The sequence below is a fragment of the Struthio camelus genome, chromosome Z (genome assembly GCF_040807025.1).
Source record: "Struthio camelus isolate bStrCam1 chromosome Z, bStrCam1.hap1, whole genome shotgun sequence".
Lineage (NCBI taxonomy): Eukaryota > Metazoa > Chordata > Aves > Struthioniformes > Struthionidae > Struthio > Struthio camelus.
This window is the reverse complement of record NC_090982.1, coordinates 3,490,631-3,500,857: the sequence shown is the minus strand read 5'-3', so window position 1 is coordinate 3,500,857 and position 10,227 is coordinate 3,490,631.

The following is a 10,227-nucleotide window of genomic DNA, read 5'->3' as shown; positions in this document are numbered from 1 at the left end:
TAAATGTTAAGAAAGCACAGGGGTAAGAAAAGAAAAGGACTTTGATAATGAGTCTGATAAATAGTCCATGTGATCCAGAGTTCAGTTAATATTCTATCAAAGAAAGGTATGAGACCATGACATGTTAACAGTGGTCCATTTTCAGGGTAATCCTTTCATTTCTTAATCAAATATGAAGAATTATCTCAAATTTAGAAGTAGGAGAGCTTATACCCTGACATTTATGTTGTTGTAAAAGTATACAAATATAATTTAATTTCAAAGAAATATGAAATCGGTGAAAATTTCGTCTCAATGGGCAATGCAATCAATAAAACTCATGGGGTATATGCTACAGCATTACCGATCTTCCATAGAGCCTTCTCTGATTCGTATGCCCGCCATTTCTCTCTTCAGAAGACTTTCCATTTACAGCAAATAGTTATATTATTACAGATTGAAGTAAAAAATATCCTTTTTTGTCATAATACAGCAAGCTTGTTAGCTTCTAGACTTAGATGAATGTAAAATGTTTTAAGGTGCTTACTGCATATCAATTAATATTTGTTAGCACAGTGGGTCCTTTTTTTCAGATTTCTTCTTCTTTTCCTTTCTAATTCTGAAATCAGGCAGCTGTTGATGTTAAGAGTTCAGTTCAGTAACTTTTGAGGTTATTTTGTAAACAGTTCCTGTATTTTCTGCAGGTCAGTATCACTGTAATATAGATACCACAGTTACATCCGAGAGGATGAGCAGGAGACTGACAGGGTATTCTCGGAGACAGTGCGGCCCCAGGAGTCTCCTGCCCCCACTGCAGCGGAGTTGTCAGAGGGCTCACCACCGTGCGTAAAGGTACATCATAACACTGTTGAAGAGGGCTGGAAACTGGTCACCTCTCGTAGAAGGAGAAAGGCTCTTGCTCCTCCTCAAGAGTTGCCTTTGAGGAGCAGGTGTAGCACCCTCTAGGCTGAGGAGGAGCTGGACATGGCTCCAAGAGAGGCAACTGGCTGGGCAGACCGTGTGCCGTGCAGGAACAGCCGGAAGAAGCGGCGAGTGATTGTTGTGGGTGACTCCCTGCTGCAGGGGACAGAGGCACCTGTCTGCCGACCTGACTTCCTGTCCAGAGAGGTTTGCTGCCTGCCAGCGGCTCCAAGAACAGATGTCCTGGAAAGACTGCCAAGGCTTGTCCATGCATCGGACTACTACCCTCTGCTGCTCTTCCAGGTGGGTGCTAACGACACAAAAGGCAAACTGGAAACCATCCAACAGGACTTCAGAGCTCTGGGAATGGTGGTGAAGGGTCTGGGAGCCCAGGTCGTTTTCTCCTCGGTCCTGTGTGTGAGGGAGAAGGACGGGAGGAGGAGTAGACGAGTTTTCCAAGTTAACAGCTGGCTGCACCGCTGGTGTTGGCAACAGGGCTTTGGTGTCTATGACCATGGAACGCTGTTTGAAGATCAGCAGCTGATGGGGAGAGATGGGATCCACCTTACCAAGCGGGGCACGTGTGTATTTGCCAACAGGTTGGCCGGCCTGGTAAGGAGGGCTTTAAACTAGGCAAGATGCGGGAAGGGGAGTGGTATAGTGGCAGGGGAGTCAGTAAAACACCACTCAAGTCAGGATGCCTCCAGCGGCTGCATAGGGCAGCCAGGGGAGACAGCATGGGACATGGCTATGGAGGCTCCTCTTGCACCTCTCCTGGGAAGCTTGCGTGCTTGACTGGCTCTCTGAAATGCCTGTATACCAATGTGCGCAGTATGGGGAATAAACAGGAAGAGTTAGAGCTCTGTGTGCGGTTGCAGGGCCATGATCTTGTTGCGGTTCCAGAGACATGGTGGGATAGTTCACATGACTGGGATGCTGTCGTGGATGGCTATGTGCTGTTTAGGCAAGACAGGCCAGGAAGGCGAGGTGGTGGAGTTGCTCTTTCTGTGAGGCAGCAACTAGAATGTATGGAGCTCTGCCTAGAGGGGTGGATGAAGAGCAAGTTGAGAGCCTAGGGGTAAGGATTAAAGGGCAGGCTAACATGGATGTCACTGTTGTGGGGGTTTACTAGAGGCCACCTGACCAGGAGGAAGTCATCGATGAGGCCTTCTACAGACAGCTGGAAGTAGCCTCACGCTCACAGGCCCTGGTTCTCATGGGAGACTTCAAGCACCCTGACATCTGCTGGGAAGAGAGCACAGCTCAGCACAAACAGTCCAGGAGGTTCCTGCAGAGGATTGATGCTAATTTTTTGACTCAGGTGGTGGAGACGCCAAGGAGGAGAGGTGCATTGCTAGACCTTGTACTAACGAGCAAAGAAGGTCTAGTTGGAGAGGTGAAGGTTGGGTCAGCCTTGTCTGTAGTGACCATGAGATGGTGGAGTTCAGGATCCTGCGAGGAGGGAGCAGGGCAAGAAGTAGGATCACAGCCCTGGACTTCAGGAGAGCTAACTTTGGCCTCTTCAGGGACCTACTTAGGGGAATCTCCTGGGGTAGGGCCCTAGAAGGAAGAGGGGTCCAAGAAAGCTGGTTAATACTCAAGCATCACCTCCTCCAGGCTCAAGAGCAGTGCATCCCTCTGAGGAAGAAGTCGAGCAAAGCGGGCAGGAGACCTGCATGGATGAGCAAGGAACTCCTGGCAAAACTCCAACAGAAGAAGGAAGTGTACAGAATGTGGGAAAGGGGACAGGCCACTTGGGAGGAATACAGGGACGTTGTCAGAGTGTGCAGGGATGCGAGGAGGAAGGCTAAGGCCCATTTGGAATTAAATCTGGCAAGGGATGTCAAGGACAACAAGAAGGGCTTCTTCAAGTACATCAAGAGCAAAAGGAAGACTAGGGAAAACGTGGGCCCACTGCTGAATGGGGAGGGTGCCCTGGTGACGAAGGATACAGAGAAGGCAGAGTTATTGAATACTGCCTTTGCTTCAGTCTTGGCTGCTAAGGCCAGTCCTCAGGAATTCCAGACCCTGGGGACAAGAGAGGAAGTCTGGAGAAAGGAAAACTCTCCCTTGGTTGAGGAGGATCAGGTTAGAGATCATTTGTGCAAACTTGACATCCACAAATCCATGGGCCCCGACAGGGTGAACCCACGAGTGCAGAGGGAGCTGGTGGATGTTATCGCTAGGTGACTCTCCACCATCTTGGCAAGGTCCTGGAGAACAGGAGAGGTGCCTGAGGACTGGAAGAAAGCCAGTGTCACGCCAGTCTTGCCAAAAGGGCAAGAAGGAGGAGCCAGGAAACTCCAGGCCTGTCAGCCTCCCCTCCATCCCTGGCAAGGCGATGGAACAGCTCATGCTGGAGGTCCTCACTAAGCATGTGGAGGACAAGAAGGTGATCAGGAGTAGTCAGCGTGGATTCACCAAAGGGAAATCATGCTTGACCAACCTGATAGCCTTCTAGGATGGAATGACTGGCTGGGTAGATGAGGGGAGCGCAGTGGATGTTGTCTCCCTGGACTTGAGCAAGGCTTTGGACACTGTCTCCCATCACATCCTCCTAGGTAAGCTCAGGAAGTGCGGGCTGGATATATGGACAGTGAGGTGGATTGAGAGCTGGCTGGATGGCCGAGCTCCGAGGGTTGTGGTCAGTGGTGCAGAGCCTAGTTGGAGGCCTGTAGCTAGCGGTGTCCCGCAGGAGTCAGTCCTGGCTCTAGTCTTGTTCAATAGACTCAGTGATGACCCAGCTGAAGGCACCATGTGCACCCTCAGCAAGTGTGCTGGTGATACAAAACAGGGAGTACTGGCTGATACACCAGAAAAGCTGTGCTGCCATGGAGAGGGACCTGGAGAGGCTGGAGAGCTGGGCGGAGAAGAACCTCCTGAAGTTCAACAAAGAGAAATGCACCTCGGAAGAAATAACCCCATGCGCCAGTTCAGGCTGGGGGTTGACCTGCTGGAAAGGAACTGCTCTGCAGAGGAGGACCTGGGTGTGCTGGTGGACAACAAGTCAAGCAAGAGGCAGCAATGTGCCCTTGCGGCCAGGAAGGCCAATGGCCTAGGCTAGGCCCTAGGCTGCATTAGGCAGAGTGTTGCCAGCAGGTGGAGGGAGGTGATCCTGCCCCTCTCCTCAGCCCTGGGGAGGCCTCACCTGGAGTCCTGTGTCCAGTTCTGGGCTGCCCAGTACAAGAGAGACGTGGCACTCCTGGAGAGAGTCCAGCAGAGGGCTACCAAGATGATGAGGGTATTGGAGCATCTCTCCTCTCAGCCTCTCTGAAGAAAGGCTGCGAGAGCTGGGCCTTTTTAGCCTGGAGAAGAGAAGACTGAGGGGGGGATCTGCTCTCTGTGTCCAAGTATCTGAAGAGAGGGTGTCAAGAGGATGGGGCCAGCCTCTTCTCCGTGGTGCCCAGCAACAGGACAAGAGGCAATGGGCAGAAACTGAACCACAGGAAGTTCCTTCTGAACCTGAGAAAAAACTTCTTCACTGTGAGGGTGACAGAGCACCGGAAGAGGTTGCCCAGAGAGGTAGTGGAGTCTCCTTCGCTGGAGATATTCAAAACCCGCCTGGATGTGATCCTGGGCAATGTGCTCTAGAGGTCCCTGCTTGAGCAGGGAGGTTGGACTAGATGATCTCCAGAGGTCCCTTCCAACCTAAACGATTCTGTGTGATTCTGTGATTACCTTCCACCTACCCAAAGTTTCATTTAATTAAAAATTAAATTAATTAACGTTTGAATTATAGTAAATAAAAATAAAGTGGTTAATGAACAGCTATTTGCCTTCATCCATTGTATGCCTGCTTTGAGATTTGGATTTTGACAAATTGAGTTGCTCTCTGTGTTGAATCAAGCAGACTTTACATATCCATCTCTAATACACACTCCTCTCTAATCTATCTTCTCTCACATACACATTGCGAAACAATCCTATTTTGAGCCATCAAGTTTGGAAGATATGTACGAGTAGTACAAGAAGAAATTCCATGAAGGTAGTGCAGACTAAAACTCTGCTATACTGACATTGCCTTGATTTTAAGCTTTCTTGTTTTTCTTTTTTTAACCTTTTTCTTAAGAACCGTTAGTGTTTCTAAGATGCATCAGCCTAGTTTCAGAAGGACATGAAGGCAAATGTATTTTAAAGCACATGCCGACAATGTGGAAAGAGTTAGAAGTACAGAATAAATGTGAAATGTAAATATTCAAGCCAGTATAAAGTGCTCATGTAGCATATGACTTTGGGGAAAACCAGAAGGGGACTTTTAAGAGAAAAAGCATTCAGTTTGTAGACACTTATCTTCAAGACTAGAAAAATGATTTTTAAAATATGTTTATATAAATACAACTGCCATAACAAAAGCAGTTTCAGTTTTCTGTTTAGTAAGAGCTGGTTTGTCAGTCTTAATGATACAGATTCAGTGTGAGCGTATAGTATATTAATGAACTTTTCTTTCCAAACAGGCTTTCATGAGTTTATTTGAGGTGCCATGGCAAAATGACATGAGAAAAGCTTGTATCATCACCTCTTGCTCTAACCTGTAAACAGAGAGAATTTCCTTTCACAAAACAGTTAGTCCATCTGCCCTCACAGAACTCACATAAAGGTGGAGAGATTTGTACTTCTAATTAACCCAGGACTCAACTTTTGGTATGCATTTTAGATTTTATTTATTTATATATTTATTTATGGTATATGTTTGTCAGGTACATGCTCGTATAAACGCTCATACTTCCTCAGGAGCCAGATGGCAGTGCTGGCAGTGAATTTTCTGGCTGAAACTTGAAAGCCTGCAGCATGCTCAGCAGGGTCCTAAGTTTCCAGCTTTTGATCCGGTTTTTAGAGGGAATTTTTTGTTACCTTTAAGATAGGAAACACAGACTATGCTGATTTAGAGATTTTAAACTTTGCCAGTGGAACGCTATACTGGCTGGTAAGAGGTGCACATATTTACTTATATTAATAGACATTTGCCAGGTGGTAGGACGTGGGAAATAATGTGGTTTTTTGACATTTTCCGGTATGTCACCTCCTGCCTTTCATGTTCTATTACTCCATGAGGTTCCACAGAGCCAGGGGCAAAAGAGAGCTAAAACTGACTAAATGGGTAGCCAGATCTCCCTCACCTTAGGAGGAAAATACACATACCCTTCATGTTATTCACTTACTGCACTGAAAATGAAACTTACTTTCACTGTGTGAGATCATTACCAGTCCAGTAAACAGGTTTAGCCTTCAACTACAAGAAAGGCTTTTGAAAATAGCATGAGGAGAAAGAAAAGAAAAACATAGCAAGGCGTTGTTGCATAATAGGACTCCTTCTTAGGACTAAAAATATTATCTTTTTAAAGAAATATTCATTTTTTGTAATCACTTAAAAAGAAAAGCTAGTTATCGCTGAGTTGTCCCTCATGCTTGGCACCTTAAAAGGTAAAACTACTGCTTTGCCCAAAACAGTGTTATCAATGTTTCTAGCCACTAAAGATTGGACTGCAATTTAAGGTGGATTCACAGCCACTCTGTGTTGTTGTATGATTAATTTAGTGCTCCAGGCTCTCGTTCAAAGAATATTAAGTCAAGATCACTGTTCTATTAACCTTGGTAGAGTCAGGACCAATCATTAAATGATTGTTGATTTATTTCTGCAAGAAGACAAAGCAGCTCATACATCCCAGAATATCGTCAGCTAGCCATTCCTGAACACCTGCTGCGCTCTATTTGAGTGATAAATCTAAAATCCATCATCGTGGGAATATTTCCATCTATTTCACGAGGTGCTAGTCCCTTAAATAATATTAAGAGCCAGAAATGTTTAAAAACTACTGCTTTTTAAAATTAAACCTTATCACTTCTAGGTCTAGGTTCAAGGTTGTCAATGCCAGATAGAATGTGGTCATTTTTACTACATGCAACAGAACAGAGAACCCAGGCTTTGCCACCCAGTTTTGAATTTGACTAGATCAGCTGACAAAACAAATTTACGACATTAAATAGCCAAGGTCCACTTTCATAAATCCATACTGAAGGAATTTGTCATGCTTACTTATAATAGAGGATGACCAGAGAGTAACAGTGGATAAAAAGTTGTTTACTACATCACTTTATCACAGAAGCTTTTGAAAAATATTCCCAGAAAAATCTAAAAGCACCATGAAAGAAATAGAAGAAATTGAAGTCCTAACTCCACAAGGCTTTTCTGAATATTTATGTCAGATATGAGGACACAGTTATTTAAAACTCACCTCTCCCACCCCTTTTTTTTAATCTCTACCATAGGACAGCTTGATCAGTGAAAAAACAGCACAACAGAAATAGAATTTTACAATTGTTGCTGCTAAATAGTTAGTATTGTCAGTTTCAAGCACAAAAAAGTTGAATCGAGAGACTCACTATTGTAAGATTGCTTTAAAATTAATAGTATTTTAAAGATCCATATTGTTTTTTTCCTATCATTGGAAATTGCTTTTCAAAATTTTCTTTCTTTATTACCATACTATGAGATCTAGATTTTTTTTTCAAAATATATACTCATAATTAATATATTCGTTTAATGCCATGACTCTAGAACTGGCTCTCTGAGGAAAATGAGAAAGGAGATGTACAGCAAAGCTCCAGCTGGCCACACTTTCAGTAACCATGACAATGGTAGAAATAGATTTGCAAATTCATAGTTTAAATTAGAAGTATCTTAGACGCTCTCTAAATTTCTCCGTAATATTTGTATATGCTTCACTGCCATGTAGAACATGTAAGTTAATTTTGAAGCCAGCAAGCTCTGAAAGAGTTTACACTGAGCAGTATGTTTTTCTCAACTTGTGAGAGAGAGTAAGGTAATATTGCTTCAGCAGGAGAAAAGGAATATGGTCAAATCAGTCTCAATCCAAGAAAAACTTGACAAAAAAAAATTGTATATCTAAACTACAGAATACAAATACTTACTCACAAGTACAAGTCCTTTTGGTACAACAGCATAAATAACACTACTCTGAGAAATTATTTTGTTTTATTCTTGAGAAATAATTAAATAATAATAACTCCATGAACTGTAATAAGGAGAATTCTATCTATCCAAAGACGTTAATGCTGATTTTCCCATGACAGACAAGGGATTTAAATGCACTAGTCAATGTATTTTATGTTACATTATGTACAGAACTTCCACAAAGCATCTGTAAATGTAAAGCACAAAGTATGTTCAAAGCTCTATTGCTAATATTTTTAATGGTTAATTGTATAAGCTAACGGAACACAGGTGGCTTAGCAGACTACCCAAGGTTTGCTGGAAAACACTTCACCTGGTGTCTATTGGTTGAACTGATAATACATTAGATTTGCTGCAAAACAGATGAACGCTACGTCTTTAAAAATTGTCCATTTTACCGAACAGTTCTAGCTGAGAAACTGGAACCCTCATAATACCAAGCAATAATGACTACCTTTCAAATGCTGTTAAATATTTACAAATTGTATGTGTATCAACATAGTGTATTAGTATGGTAATCAGTACCAGTTTCTGATCTCTTAATGAAGTAGATTTAAGATAACCTTAAAATGGCCCACTGCTATAAAAATTTGTGCCTGCTATTGTTCTTTGCTTTAGCTTTGTTTCAATTCTCTCAGCATGCACAGACATAAATTCCATTTCAGGACCTTGAATTTGGTGACCGTCAAAGAAAGAGTGTTGTTATCATCTGGACTTATATTCATTAATTGGAATCTGTGGCCCCATAAAACATATGGGGATGCTGGTTATTTACAGTTTCTATGTTTGTTCTAAGTTGTAAACTTGCACCTAAAATTTGATTCCACGAATTTTTACTTGCATAAGCAAGTATATATGTATCTAGATATACTCACGGGCCCGCCGGTGCCGGTGGCGGTGGGGGATCCCCAGCTGCCTGACCCCGCGTCCCGGATCGGGGCACACGGCGGCGCTGGCTGCCTGTAGCCTGCCGGGGCAGAGAGCTTCCCTCGGTGGGGCGGGGGGAGCCTTGAAAAAGGCCACCGAGGCATCTTCTTCCCCACCACTTCAGTGAATTCAGCTCTTTTCTTCTCTCCGCTGCCATCGTAAAAGCCACTGCTGGGCTCACATGCGCCCCTTTTATACCCATCCCACTCTTAGTGGTCCATTTTCGATCCCTAATTATAGTACAGACCTGTTTGCAGACTACCACATAGACTCACCTTCCTTCTGAGTTATTCTCCGTGATTGACAGGTACAGGCTTCTAGGGCACACGTTAGCCCTCCGTCAGTGATTTTAAACTCTGACAGTGGGAGGTTTCTGTGGGCTAACTCGGGTCACAGAAAGGACAGGTTCAGTAAAACCCATCTCCCTAACTTTTACCCTAAATCAAACCTTTCCATGACATTCAGCAAGAATTAAGTGACTATTTGTCCTTGGGACTTATGGAATGATGTGTAGCTTTCACTGTCAGAATCAGTGCTCCAAGGCAGACCTCTTTATTTCAAAGCTGAAATAAACCTCCTATTTCCATGATTCCTATCAGTTATTTAAACCCACAACATTTTATGCTAAAAGCTATGTTCATGAATTTAACAGCTTTGCTAATATTTTTACTTTGATATCTCACAGTTTGTTATCTTTCTTTGGAGCCTACAAACTTTAATAGAAGCTTGTACAGAATTCCATTACCCAGTAAAATGGAACCCTACCCCACCTCCTGAGACATCCACGAAACTGCTCAGCAGTGTGGCCAATATGTTGTTCTCTTTAATGATATAAAATGGTAAGTATGTGAACACCCACGCTTTTATCTGTAGTTGAGTAAGTTTTAGAGCTTTTGAAAACTGATCCGTACAAACACTTACAAAGTGTTTGTTGAAGTTGTAGAGATTATGAGTTCTGGGTCTCTTATCTCCAGGACAAAAAAGAAAAACAAGCAGACTTGGTATTAAACTCTCAGTTACGCTGTAACTTGTTTCACATATGTGTGGGTAGGAAAGCTTGTACCGCGTTCAGCTAAATAAGCAATTTTACACTAATATAAGAGCTCATACAACTTGTAGTAAAAGTTCTGGGCTCCCCAGTACAAGAGAGACATGGCACTCCTGGAGAGAGTCCAGCGGAGGGCTACCAAGATGATTGGAGGGCTGGAGCATCTCTCCTATGAAGAAAGACTGCAAGCGCTGGGCCTGTTCAGCCTGGAGAAGAGAAGATTGAGAGGGGATCTCATCAACGTGTACAAGTATCTGAAGGGGGAGTGTCAAGAGGATGAGGCCAGCCTCTTCTCCGTGGTGCCCAGCAACAGGACAAGAGGCAATGGGCAGAAACTGAACCACAGGAAGTTCCATCTGAACCTGAGGAAAAACTTCTT